This window comes from Orbicella franksi, chromosome 3, assembly GCF_964199315.1.
Source record: "Orbicella franksi chromosome 3, jaOrbFran1.1, whole genome shotgun sequence".
NCBI classification, from domain to species: Eukaryota; Metazoa; Cnidaria; class Anthozoa; order Scleractinia; family Merulinidae; genus Orbicella; species Orbicella franksi.
The window spans coordinates 14529086-14544137 of record NC_138147.1 but is presented as its reverse complement, the minus strand read 5'-3'; the positions used below and the strand labels follow the sequence as shown (position 1 = coordinate 14544137).

At 38.3% G+C, this 15052-nt stretch overlaps 1 long non-coding RNA gene across 1 annotated transcript; it reads right to left on the bottom strand.

The window, feature by feature from the left end:
- Nucleotides 1-10913: 10913 nt before the first annotated feature.
- LOC145481392 (uncharacterized) lies at nucleotides 10914-12560 on the bottom strand. Its single transcript, XR_014048635.1, has 3 exons — nucleotides 12073-12560; nucleotides 11766-11949; nucleotides 10914-11553 (listed from the first exon to the last, which is right to left on the bottom strand). It is a non-coding gene; the product is annotated as an uncharacterized LOC145481392 (long non-coding RNA).
- Nucleotides 12561-15052: the final 2492 nt, after the last annotated feature.

The following is a 15052-nucleotide window of genomic DNA, read 5'->3' as shown; positions in this document are numbered from 1 at the left end:
GTCTCTGGTCCGAAGGTAATGGTTGTCTCCACAGTCATTTTAAATGAAGTGAAGTATAAAACATTTTAAGTCCATGGCTTCCATTATGAGACAAACACAGGTCATTGCGTATTTTCCCTTTGCTACGTCTTCGAAATGCCATTCTTTATTTTCGACTTGCTTTCCTCGACGCCTTTCAACAACTGATGAAGGATTCAAAGTTTGGATCAGCCTTTTGGCTGAATCTTCATTGACCAGTGAGTCGCAATTTCGAGCCCTGCTGGCCCTCACCAACCTTTGGGAAGTGGTGATCAAAATAAAACTGTGTGAGCTTTGTGATGTTTTCACACAAAATCAAGGCAGGTGTCAGAGACTCTTCTTCAAGGACAGCACCGGCCTGCACTTTGCTATCTATCTTTAACCCAAAAGAAAAAATGAATGGGAAAAGACTGCATGAACTGGACCAGGACATTGAAGTAATTACTGGTATATATAGGTAACTTAGACAAAAAATCAAGGTTATGTAAAGTTTGTACAGACATGATGCTTTTTGGCCTTACTTGTCATTCTATCTAGTTAAATCACATATAAAAGCACCAGTTTATTACAGTTTCTTCACCCAGAACAAACGTCCACAGATTAGAATACCATAAACCCCTGAATTAACGCATCCTTTGAATAACAACCCCTCCTATCAGCAAAAATTTAAAATAACCATCCCTCTCAAATAAGTGTCCCCCTCCCCTTCCCCCATTTTGTGGATGAGTAATGAGACGCCAAAGGATGTATAGTTTTTGCCGTGTAGTATTAGATTTGTACACTGTTTCAATTTGTGAACACATTAAGTTTGGGAAAAAAATTGCAAGCACCAATGGTGCCGTGATTTGAACTTTAGAATAAGCTTCTTATGCCTTTTAACAGCTTATGTTGTTGTTTATGTGCAGATGACGAATAAAAAATGATCATTTCAGGCCACTATTTTTAACAATTAAATAAGTGCCCCTTCACATAAGCGCCCCCGTCTTCTACTAAATTTGAAATAAGCGCCCCAGGAGCTAACTTGAGGATTTACGGTAGTACAAAATCATTTTAAAAAGCTGGACCCAGATACTCCACAGGATACTAAGGAGAAGGCATGGAACTGGGTTGTTAGAAAGGGGCAATGTGACTTATTTTTGTATTACTTTGAAGAAACCAGACCACTAAAATTCCTATCAATGGAACAAATTTTTATGGTCTAGTTTACAGCCATTTTTAATCACAAGTTCACATGTTGTAGAAGATTTAAACAGATTGAATGCCTTGCAAATTTGCAATTTTACCAGAAGAGTACTTTTGACAAATTCACCCCAATAGCTACATGTATCTCTTTGTGGAAGAGAATATTGATACTGAGAGGTATAAAGTTTTTTTTGAACCAACCTTTGGAAATGACGGAGTAAGAATTGAATGGAATATTACTAAGATCCTTTTAACATTTTAATTCTCACTGTAGGTTAGAATCATGTCAAATAGTTGCTAAATTTTTGTCAGTGTGCAGGTAAATGTCTGATGTTGAAATTGTTGTTTTATATCTGCCTTTGAACAAAAAAAAAAAACAGAGACCCAAAAAAACAACAACAACCAAGCATTTCCTTGTACTTAACAATAATTCTCCATATTTAGAGGAAGTTTTAAAATTTTGTTATCTGGGTCGTTTGCACTGATTTACACGGTTCAGTGTTCCTGCATGCCACATACTCTTGATACCATGTTTATGGTAATCACAACAAGTTAAGCTATTTCTTTTGTAGCATGACACAATTCATGTAAGCATGGTATAAGTGGCAGCAGGATAAGGTAACAGGTACTTTCACCTACAAAGCAGATGACTGTTTGCCAGAAGTTTTTCTTGAACTCTTAAGTCCCACTTTCTCGACTCTCAGTGATTCCAAACTTCTTGAGACCTGTGTGCGAATGCCTTAATTCTATGGTTTAGTTCATATGCTGAACCAAAGAGCAAGAAATGCCTCCAGGAAAACCAAGAAAGGTCCACAGAGGAGATATCAAGTAGGATTGAGTCCATGTAAAGGACACTGAAATTTGACCATCCATCACACTGTGGCAGGAGTACCCAACCAACTCCAGTGAGGTGGAGAAAGGCAGTTTCACTTTCTGGCCTGAACACTGCCTGTGCAGGGGAGAAAAGCAGCAGTTCAATAGAGGTCGTAAAGGATCCTTCACACCCAGATAAAGATGTTAGTCCGCAAACATTAGTCTCCCCTGTCAGGCAACAACAGCTTACCATCTATATTATGGTATATAATTAATGCATAGAGACAAAGACACGGAAGAGTGCGTCAAACAAGACCATAGACTGACACTTCAACAGCAATACTTTGATGAAGAGCATCTTCACCAACCTGACCCATTACACCTTTATTGCAACAACTGCTCTGTAACCTGCAAGTATGATCTGAGAACTACACGGTGTTGAGCTATATCATGCATATTTGAAGCCATCTGATAATGAACCCTCTAGGAAATGAAATGACATGAAATGACATGAAACAGGTCCAATAGCAAATCTAATGAAAAGACATGCAAGTGACAAAGTAAAACCATTCATTCATCCCAAGTTCCTTCTTGAATTTTCTGACATTCAGATTTCACACATTCTTGACCACTGATCAGAAATGTTTTCAATCAATGACGTTTGCAGCCTGATCAAAATATGGGATCTGCAACATGGAAATGAATAAAAGAACTTGAAATGGCCTAAATTTTTTGCATGGAGTATTTGATACCATTAGAGGTATCAACAATAATTCAGTGAATCTCTGTAATTGAAGACAACATCATGATTACCTCGAGCCTAGTGATGTTAAAAGGTCAACTGTTAAGAATTGAAAGAAAAGGGAAAAGTCACCAAATTTTTGAAAAAAATTCACCTAGGGTTAGGGTTAGGGTTTAGGGTTAGGAAAATTGCTTGTTTTAGTTATATCCTGACAGCAAGGTCTCATGAGCTATTGTCAGTATCATTTTATTAATGGAACTGAACATAGTTAAATGTTCAACTTACACAATTCATTTTTTCTTCTTTGAACATACTGTAATGCCATTATGGCATTTAAAAGTATGACTGGTCAAGGACCTTTCTTTCTTAGCAATCAGGTCACAATAAGAATTAAGCATACTGAGTGCACTACCCAAGGTTCTCAACTCTTACATACACCACCGTATAAATGAATTACTGGTATGAGTTCTTTTTGTATTTTTGCATAGTAAATATTTGGAACAATCTTGACAATATTCTTAAAACCTTCAAGCCAACCTCTTCTCTCAAAATTTTCCTCAAAAATAAATTAAGGACTTCTTAAACAGTGATGACCCATAAACATCTTTACCTTTATATGATGTAGTTTAAAAAGTTTGTAATAGATGTTAAATAACTACTATTCATTTATTTATTTTATTTTGTTGTATTGTCACTGAAAAAGCTCCACCAGGGGAGTGTCAATAAAGATATGGTATTGCATTGTTGTATTTTAAGTTCCCTACTTAGTTTACCTGTACCTTGATTTCTTTGCAGAATTGCAAATATGTGTTCTAAAATTAAGACAAAGATGAGTTAACATTCATTTTCATATTCTAAAAATTAACCCCCACAGATACTTTGCTATTTTGAGGTTACAAAGGTCAGATACCGTCTTCAATGAGCATGATGGCAATAGGAACATAGGTCACAGTACACAAATTGATGTCCAGGAAGCTAAAGCCTTCTAATCTAAGAGATCATGCAAGACAGCAATAAGGTTGTACAAACTTGCGGAGAAATTGAAAGCCTTGACTAATACAGGTATTTTCATTTTGGCTGTACCCGATAATCATGAATTTTGCTGATGAGTGCACATGGGAAATATGATTATTTTCTGTTTTCTTTTTTTGTGGATCTCAGTTGATCAATCAAAATCCCAATTTTTTAAGACCTCCCTTGAGTGTGACACTAACCAAGCACCAGTTCAACAGAAGAGGCTGTGTCTCCTGTCTGCAGCTTTCCTGCATAAACTGTGGCTGGAAAAGTGACCTCTCCTCTTCAAAGAAACAGACACACAGTTCCGAGGAAAATAGACACCTTGTTTCACAGTGGTGCCAAGACATTTTGCATTCTAATGAACATGCCACCATCCTCAGCAGCAAAACCATTCAAAAAGAGTAGCAACACCATTACCAAAGCAATAATACGATTGGAAGAGTATATCAGATCCTGCTACAGAAATAAGAACACAGAACATTGAAAATAGTGACATAGTCAATTGTCCTGTGTGGTGTGATAGCAATCTCTAGATGCATAGATTTTACCCCACAAATTAGATGTGCTGTTGTCATTTCAGTGTGGAGTACCAGTTGTGGAGAGCAGAATATACTGTACTGCAAAACTCCCAATGATCTGTACCAGCCTGGAGCCTGCAGGGGTTGAACACATACTTGGGCATTCAACAGAAACACACACACTCAGATATACAGAACTTGATGGACGTGGTGATGGCACAAGTCATCAGCAAGTTAAAGATGTTCACTCACATGCTGGAATTGAAGTGACCAAACACGGGTGTATTGGACATGTGCAAAAGGGAATGGGAACAGTGTTGAAGAAGTTGAAGGAGGAAACACCTGGACAAATTAAAGGCAAATTAACTGATGCAATGAAAAAAAAAATGTCAAATTATTGAGACATTGCATTATGGAGCAATGTGGGAAACTTGGAGGGAATGAAGAAAGAGGTTTTAGCAAGCACATCTCACTGTACCTCCAATCAGCCACCCCTTTCCCAGATACTTCCACTGGTGAATTCAAGAATCACACATTTTAGTATCTCAAAAAGCTATATCATTGCACTCTAAACTCATCCACTATCATATGCTGTATTCATCCACCTCGACTTTATCTCGTTAAATATTCACTTACATTCACTGAGTTTGAGGTAAACAATTGTTCCTGTTTTTTTTTTTTTCATTTTTATAGCCTCCAATTTGAGTTCATAAGCAGTGATCATTTTCTCTGTTAATGAAACAAAATTAAATGTCTAACAACTGGAATATTTTGGGGTGAATAAAAAGCATCACATGGAATGAATGTCATATCAAATAATTTTATATCGTTTGGAAATAGAGAGGTAAGAAAGGAAAAGTAATGACCATTTGAAGGTGGCAATCTCTGCAAAATGATGTTCTAAATGTGCTCAGCCCAAATTTTCGCATCCATTGTTTACGTATACATGATTTTGTATTTTATGATAATGCTTTATGGTTCAACAATATTTAAATTCCAGTTGTGCCCATGCTTTGCTGCCATGACATCCTTCATTTCTGGCCATGTTGTTAAGCAGACCAAGAGAGATCAAGAGATCAAGAGATCAAGAGATCAAGAGATCAGTGGATACAATTGTTTTTTTCTAAATCCTAAAGACTGATGGTGTCCACAAGAAACATCTCTGGTATTCCAGGGGTTAATTGTGGCAGTTAATCCATTTCCAGATGACACAAATTTAAACATTGACTTTTCAAACCATGGGGCATTACAGATATTAATTAAAATGCAATCCTGCAGAAATGCAGTCCAATAGTAATAACTGTAATAGTAGTAACAATAATTACCTTTTGAAATGCTGGATAAAATTCATGATTCTTGCTGTCTATTTGCATCTTCAAGCCATTTCTCTCAGTTGCACTTGTGTCACAATGTCATTCACAAAGTCAAACCACACTTAAATTACCATTGTTGACAACCATAGAAAAAGGACTACTGACGTTCAAAATGCTCTATTTGACTGGACAACAGTGTGTCTTAGTGAGATGCTGACATTTATCGATAGCCACGCAAAATCCACTGGAATTCCCAAAATGTTCTTGTTCTTCCCTCTGCTGACAACCACAGCATCACTTATAGGAACATCTACCTGTATAGCAATCAACAAGAAATGGAAGGAGCCCACACTGTTGTGGTTTGTGGTTGCTTTGAAAAATAGTCCAAACAAGTCAGGTGCCCTGAACTTGCTGTCAGGTGCTCAACAGGAAATTGAAGAAATGCTAGCCAAGAGTGATGTTGGTGACCACAATGAAGAAAAAAACAACCACAGCTCCTCATCGATCACTTTTCTTTTGAAGAACTGTTCAATGTGATGTCAAGAAATGCAAACAAGATCCTTGCACTGTACCATGAAATGACCACGTTTTACATCTTTTTCCAATATTTTATTATCAAAATTCATGAAAAAAATCCAGGAGGCAATAAAGTTTTGTGAGAGGACTGTTTCAGTTATTAGGGATTTGGTTGAGCCAGTGTAATTACATGCAGCACTTTCCTGTTCCAGCACTAACCCAACAGCAAATGATAATGGCTACACATTTGCGAACTGATGTAACCAGTGTTCTTTGTTTCTTGTAGCTCAATTCTTGTCACATACATGATTGTAATCATTATGACTAAGCTTTGCAATAAACAAACTTGGCTATCTGGTTTCCCTTAGCAGTAGTACATGTATATTGCATAAACTCATGAATATGTTTCATCAAGTTGGGTTTGATATGAAGAAAGTGTTTATTACTTATTATTGATAATATTCATCTCTGTAGTTGCTTGATTTTGATATTGCAGTGGTGCTTGAAATACCTGTACTTTCTTTTAACTATCCTGTACTTTTTGTACTTTACAATTTAATTAATATGCCATATTATTTTTCTGAGTAATAATAATAATAATAATAATAATAATAAAAACAATAATAATGAAAGATTTCTATGGTGCTAGTATCCTAATGTTCAAAGGGGCTTTACAATAGTTATCAGCAAAAATCTAAAAAAATAATCTAAAAATTAAAAACATTAGTCTAAAATGAATTGCACAAAGGCTTTTTTAAAAAGAAATGTTTTGAGTGTATTCTTTAAAAAGAAAAACGTTTTGAGTAATTCATCTTGTGGACAAGACCAGAACAGAAAAATATTTGAGCATGTGAGACTGGTGTGATACAGGACTGGTTGTATATGTGGGTGACAAGAAATTTAATGTGGCTAAACGTACTTAAGGGGAACTTTGAGTCAAGCCAGTGCTTGCCAGTGGTCTCTCAGGGCAACCATGCTCCGTGGGGTCTCATACCGGGTTTTGCAGGGCTCACATGTTTTGCTTGCCAGCTGTGTGAGAACATGCAGTTGGTCTTGAGTCCCATTCGTGCTCCCTGGTCAAAGTGCAAGTATCTTGATGGAACAGCCGCTCACAGTAGGTCTAGGATTCTCTTCCCTCCCACCCAAGTTGGTTACTCAAATCGTCATTGGGAAGTATGTGGACCTGTCAGACCTCTTGGCTGCCAATTTGGTCCATTCAGAGCCTGAACCACAACTGCTCTTGGATGGATGGCTCATGCTCACTATGTGTCCGAAAACAGCATTGGCAAATTGAGGAAGTGGAAAGTTTAACAGAGGCATTACCTACTTTTGCTCTGGTCTTAACCACCTTTTTCTCACAATGGTAGAAAGACCTTACCCTCTTTGAGCTGCTGATTCTACGCATCTACAGTACTGGTCAAAGGGACTGCAGCATTACACACGCGTAAAGTGTACTACACGCACATTACACGCAGTGTCCACGCAGTGTCCATGCACCTTACATGCAAACGCACGAAAATGTGTGTAATTGCACACACGTAATTTCATGCGGTAGACACGATATTGCGTCTAAAATTACACGCAGTTGTTCAACTGGAACTCATTAAGTTCGTGTAATGAGTACAAAATATTAAAAGTGCGTGTACTGAAAACAAAACATTTACCGTGTAACATTTACCGTATTGGACTGCACTGCGATACAGTTTCGTCTTTCGCCTTCTTACTTCTTGTCATCAAACATTTCCGATAGAATAGACCAGTTTCCTTAAACTGGCTTACCGCTTTACAGTAAAAGTATTTTTTGCTGTTGTACCTGTAGTTTCAACAAGCGTCGTCAGCGACTGACAGGCGTGCTAGGATTCACTGAGATAACAGAACATAAACACATAATTTTGCTTTCAATTTTAAATTACAGCAATCAGTGTACTTTAAAACAATTCGAAGATTCATTAAAAATATTTTGTACTCCGAAGCATTGGGAGTTTACCGGTGTTTAAAAGCTTTTCCCGTCATGTTTTTTTCTTTCCGTGAGAAACAACAAGGGCGCCAACGACTGACACACTGAGGCTTGACAGACACGAAATAACAGCAAAACACATTATTTCGCTTGAGATTTTCAATTAATTTTTAAACATCAGTTATCTTCTTTTAGTTTAAAAAGCCTTTGAAGATTCCTCATTAATATTACATACTCAGAAGCGAATGTTGTCTATGTGAAGTTGGCCAGTATGGGAACTTTGTAGAAGTTCATGTGCCTCGATGCAACCAGAGGGTTGCTGTCTTTATTAAGAAAAATCCCACAGAATTTCCTGAGTGGCCAGCTTACACCCCATGCAAGCAGGAGGACTTTGATCATAAGTTTTCTGAACCTCTCAATAAACTTACTACCACAAATATGCAAGAGGCAGCCGGACACATTTCACGACACTAACTCATTTCGTTTCTGAATTTCAACAATTTTATTTATAACACAATTTTTTTAATGAACATGGTAAGCTTCGTTATTCCGTCTTTGCAATGTATTTACCAAACAGTTTCCACATATCTTCTCCCTTAATAAGGTGTGCAAATGTAAATTAATGGCTTTTTAGTAGAGAGTTTAGTCATGTGATTTTCCCATGCGAATCGAGCCAAAACATTACCACTTCCAAACTTTCCGTTTATTCTCGTTAATATATTGTGTTCTTCTACAATTAAAATTCGCCCACCTTTAGAAGATACCTTTGAGAATAAAACCTTTAAATTTCATTGTGATTGGTAGCGTATTTCTATTGCTAATAATCCGACTAAACTATCACTCAGCGTCAGGGATCACAAGTGAAGCGTGGCCGCCATGCTTGACTAAACCTGACCTGACCCGGGGAAGGCAAAATTCGATTTTGCAGCGCTCATTAGCTGAAAAACAATGGCTAATGTATGAAACAATAGGGCTAAAGGATCAGGGGACTCCTAGGCAGTAGTTTCTTTGGTCAAACGTTCGCAGTTCACAAAATATTGTTGACTATCTAAATTAGAAGCTGATTTCAAAGAGATTTATTATAGTTATTCGGTTTAAACTACACCTGGAGTATTTTATAGAATTTAAGGTTTTTGTCAAACAAAAAATCTGTCGAATTTGACGAGTTTTCATGCGCTGGAGAGTGAGTTATAATATGCGAGTTCCAACGCGCACCAAGAAGTCATGGCGCACAGCAAGGATCAAGTTTGCCAGGGGCCATCAACTTCAACAAGCCTTTCGGATTCAAATAAAACGGAACGAAAGCAGATATTTCTTTGCTTTATTGAGCTTTTTTACACAATTGATTTTATGCTTCACTTATACATGCAAATTATTACAAAAGAAAAGAAAAGAAAATGTGCTAGTTAGGGCTTTAAGAATTTTCCGGCTGAACTTGAAGCAGAAGCTTGGTGATTGTTGTATTCAGTAAATTGTGTAAATTAGTAAAACATGTTCATGTCCCACTTGAATTTGCTACTATTATTGGAATATTGTACATACTAATATAGGTATCCTTTTGTTTAACATTCTGATATTAGTGTTGTTTTGCTTGTATATTATTATTCCACCAAAGAGAAAATCTATGGCCTTTAGGTGCTAGCTATTGACATACTGAGTATTGTTTTGGACTGAGCTTTACTTTGTGCTCAAAATTTTCCCGCAACGGAACAAGAAGTTGTTAGAAAAACAGAGAACAAAGAAGGAAGCCAAAAAGAAATTGCGACAGCAAAGACTTAATCTAGTCAACGGCATTACAGAGTTGGGGGGTCCATGGAAGTCTGAAAAAGAAATTAAGGATGGTCTGATGAAGTTTGCTTCTGAAAAGGAAAGACAAAAGGCACTTGTTACACAGCTCCAGTTTCAGAAAGTTGTCCTTCAAGCAAAAGCACCGACAAGGGAACACTTTCAGTAAAGAAAAACTGTGAGAGGCAAACAGGTCCTTTTTTCAGCTGAGCAGCTTGTCCAACACTTACTGGAAGTTCTTGAATACAACAACTTTCAAGAAACTGAGCCCGAAAATGAAGGTGGACTCACCTACCGGAGTTCAGATGATTGGGCCAAAATCTTATCCGAAGAGAAAGCCACGCTTGCAAAGAAGCTAAGAGATTCCTGTCAAAAGGTCTTAATTACCAGGAGCAAAAAAAATGCTTCCCCAGTTTCGAGAAAATCCTCTTCTCCTTGTTGGAAAAAGAGTAATGCACAACTGCATTGAGGATGGTTCTAAGCAAGCAGAATGGTTTAATGCAACTGTCTTACGCTTTGCTGATGATGTTACTGCTGGAGCAGATCCTGAGTACATTATAAAATATGATGTTGATGAAGATGATGTTGAATGGACAATGCCATTACTTAAAGATTTAGACAAGGGGGATTTAATTTTACTTAACTAATATTTACTTGAACATATTTTTTGGGATTGTGTAGTTCCATAAATATGCATACCTCCTCCACAGAAGGGTTTTTTAACTCGGAGCAGCCCCAATTAGCTTGTTACCTTTAATATTATTGTTTCTGGTCTGTGTTGTTTAGACTGAATATCATAAGATTCCATTTGCTTGATAAGCTGACATATAATACCAAATAAGGTGGTTGCCATGGAAACAGAACCGTTAATCCCTCAACCCTTGATCTTAGAAGGGCTAGAAAATGTCAGGTTGTTTGTTTTTATTCAATACTTATAGTCTTTTGATTAAAATTTCCCCTATTTCTTGGTATTTTCTGTATTAATTAATGATGTGTCATGGCAACTTAATTGACACATAGGATGACAGCTCTGTCAAAGTTCTATTAATGTCCATAAAAATTGCTAATTAAATAATATTTAAAAATTCATAACTCTGCTTCTAAACGGCCAATTTCCATCTTTCAAAAAGCAAAATGTTGAGAAAAATTGGGAGAAATTTTTAGCAGTGATTTCAAGGGTGATGAAAATTAAGGAAAAATGGGCCAAAACTCCCTACAAATTTTGGTTATTTTGGGGGACCAACTACTGTTTGTATTTTTAATTCTCATATTTTTTAATTGGCTAGTTAATTTTACAGTTCAAATAAAGTTCGCTCCGTTAATGTATTTGAAATGTTCTTACAAGTATACTTTTATCTTTCCATAACACTCTGAATGCAACTGGCCAGCCATCGAGCCACCGAGCCACTAAAAAATATACCCTACTCGTTCACGAAACAATGAAACCAACTGGCGAGCCGTCGAGCCGCCGAGCCACAAAAAACATATACCTTAACTTGAAAAACCTAAACTGTTACTCTTTCCTTTATCCTGAGCAATAACGAGTTTTCATTGACGAACGCTATTTGCATACCTTCCTCTTCCTCATGCAAGCTTCCACAACACATTTCAGCCTCTCGGATTTACTGGTTTGCATTTAGCTGGACGAAACTTTAACATCTTGCAGCATCAGCCATGAATACTCATTTGAATCTGTGACAAGAAGATCAGATATTAGACCAGTTCCTATCAAATTTTAATAGTAGTGAATTTGTGTTCCGTGCACGTGGCTTTCATTCCGGATCTAGCGAGGATTTAAAGCTGTTAGTTTGGATTTCAACCTGATAAACGGCTCGAAACAGAAACTTATCCTAATAGCAAAATCTTTTATCTCTTAGAAAACACTTTGGTAGGACAGAACTCACCTGAAAGCCTTTGCCGAACCAAGTAACTCGCCATCATCTCCACTCCTTCAACAGAAAATGGTCAGAAATGGCGCGCAATCGAAGCTCAAAGACAGATGTCTATTTCGGTCGTTCGATTTCTTCGGGTTCCAAAACAAAGCGAGGGAAAGAGTTTAACAGCCTTCGAAAAACCTTCCTTGAATGCCTGAAAAGAAACTGAATGTTGGTGTAAGCGGGCATGGTCACAACAAGAGCGTGTAGCGTCCCAGTAAACAGTAAACAGTAAACAGCTGATTTAGACGCTAAACAGCACAGCACAACTTTCGACCTGAAAACACATCTGGTTGCACAGAACTCGCCAAGTGCACTCCTCCCGAGGCAACACAATCTGGTCGCTTCTTTAGCTGGTGATCTTTGAAACAAAACGGGGCGCAGAAACAGAGCAAATCCCACCATTCATTTTTTCGCCTTCTGCTACGCACTCTGTTTCTCCCAGGTGAGGCTCAGGGCAGAAAAATGTATCGATTACACGCTTTGCTGCCAAGCCTCGATCAAATCAACCTCGATCCCAGAGAGCGCCTGGGATCGAGGCTAAGATCAACCTCCCTCGCACGCGTCGGCAAGCGTCGAATGAGCCGAGCGAACGATAGCCTCCCAGGCTGACGCTCTTTGGGATCGTCACATAATCTTTCCTTCCCCACAAACGTCTACTGAAACAAACAACACATTCCTTTCCCTTTGTTCGTTTAGATCAGCTGGAGATCACGTGGAAATTGCTTTAGAGCCAGGCCAGGCTCCCTTGGGGCGAAAACGATAACGCCAACTGTTGTGTGTCATGTCAACGACAACGCTTTCAAAGTAAATATGACTGGTCTAATCCCGTCCGGATTAGTAGATTTACGTACACTTCATCTTTTTCACGGTGATATGCACTATAGTTTCTCGAGGGGGATTTAAACAGAACACCATAAATGTCTCAGACACTCGGTGAAAGAGGCCACTCTAGCATTTTGGGGGGTTTCCTCATCATTTCTCAAGCTTGCGCAGGCTTCCAGTATTTACAAGGGACTAGCCAAACGAATGCCTACGTACGAACACGTCCATCTACCTCTTCGCGTGTTAAATACTCTATGGCTTGCCGATAAAACCTTTTGTTAAACCTTTTGTCCACATACTCGTTGAAAGGCCACTTTGGTATCCGTTGAAGTCTCTCGCAAAATTTCTGTGCGTCCAAAGTTTGCTGCCTAGATAGGGAAGTGCACTGCGATCAGAAATAACCCTGTGTTTCAGCAAACGTTCGTGGGAGAGGAAGATTGCGTGACGAGTCCAAAGAGCAACTGAGTAGGAGGCCAAGCGTACGAGTGAAATATATATATATATTTTTTACGAGAGAAGAGAAATCTCGTATCTCCAAGCAACAATGCAATGTTCTATTTATTACATAAACATCAATGCAGTACCAAACCATTTCACTTTCGTAGCAAAAGCCGCGATTGACAACATAAACATAGCAACAATGATCTATACCACATGTTATTTTCACGTGAGAAGATATCATGATCCAGACCTTCTATCATGTTTTGGCGCGAATGCCCGCATGGTATTTCATTGGTGCTTATACCTCACGGAATAAGGTACAAAAGCTACAAAATAGAGCAGCGCGCGTTTTGACCTACTCAAACTATGACGTAGACGCTGGTCACCTGTTCAAACTTCTAGGGTGGAAAAATCTAGCTTGCCAGCAGCAAATTCAAAGAGCTACGATGGTTTACAGGTCTCTGCACGGGTTGGCTCCAGACTACCTCAGTTCTAAATTTGAAAGGCGAGAAATCGCATATGACCTAAGCAACTCTGTGAATAAACTCAATGTTCCATTACCGCGCACAGACTATTACAAAAATGACTTTAGCTATAATGGCGCCATTCTCTATCATCTACATCTACATGTTTACGTCGGCAAAAGAAAAAAACTATCTAGAGTTATTACGCCAACTATAAAATTAAAAAACAAATAATAGATAATAACAATGAAATAGTTACAGAAATACCCCCAAAATAGATGAAAAATTAAATGTATAAATCGATAATACTAAAATGAAGTTAAGAATTAAAAGAATAATGAAATGAAACAACTAATCTTGCAAGTTGTTTCCCAGTTTGCTTTTAAAACCGTCTAGAGATTCGGTAGATACTATCTCAGAGGGGAGTCTATTCCACTCTCTGATTGTTCCTGAGAAATAAGAAACTTTATAAATGTCGTTACTTGTAAATTCAAAACAATATTTAAAGTCACGGGTTCCACGTGTAAGAAACAAATAAATCCAGGGACTGGGTAGTTTCCGCACTAAAATCTGAAATTGATTATCACACACTCCAAGTGGATTCATTGTGGATGTCCAATTCTAAATCTGTGGATTTTTAGCATTGATCATTTCACATCAGTAAGGTTCCTGTAAAACCTTCCAGTGAATGATGACAACTGAAAACCTGTGCTTCTGAAATTAGCCAACGAAGATCAAGCATGTAAAAGGTTATGAATTACGTCATACAGAGCACAACAATAGACTTATAAATGACATCATGAAGATAACAGAAATGGAGAATATTGCGAGCATTGAATTCAAAAAACCTTCCAGGCAATCCAACAGGGCTTCCTTTTCAAAACTTAAGAAGTACTAATTTTTGGTTTGCCAGTGGGTAGGGGATTCTGACCTGCTGACTACTAACTGATAAAGCCGTGTTATAAACAATGGCTTTGCCTATGAAGTCTATGCCTGATTTCGACATAATTATGGCCATAGAACAGGCTGAATCGTCGGTCGACTCGCGCTTCATGTTTGTGGCCGCGCTACGCGGTCGTGTATTGACCCGTGCGCTCTGCCCGCTTTGCCGCGTTCTGCGAGCTCTCCCCGCCTGTTCTGCCAGCTATATAACTAACAATGACCTTCGAGTAAATGTGTTGCTGATTTCCTTGTTAAACAGTTATGTTGTCAGTCTCACTGCTGAAAAAGGATGAAATATTCCAATTTAACTGATCAACAAGAAACACGCCGAATTTACAGGGTACCCCGTCCTGTCACTGAATTCACCCTTCCCGCGCGCTCCATATAGGGATTGAATCATTCTCCGATATCCCCAGACTCTAGGGGCGACAATGGTATTGAATACATGCGGGAGAAGAGAGAGACCAGGATAACTTGCTTGCACGCGCATAGAACGCCGCCATTTCCCCCTAAAATCAGGGGAAAAACCACATTCAGCACATTCAGCGAAGTGATCAGGTCATGACTGAAGAAGAATATTATTTA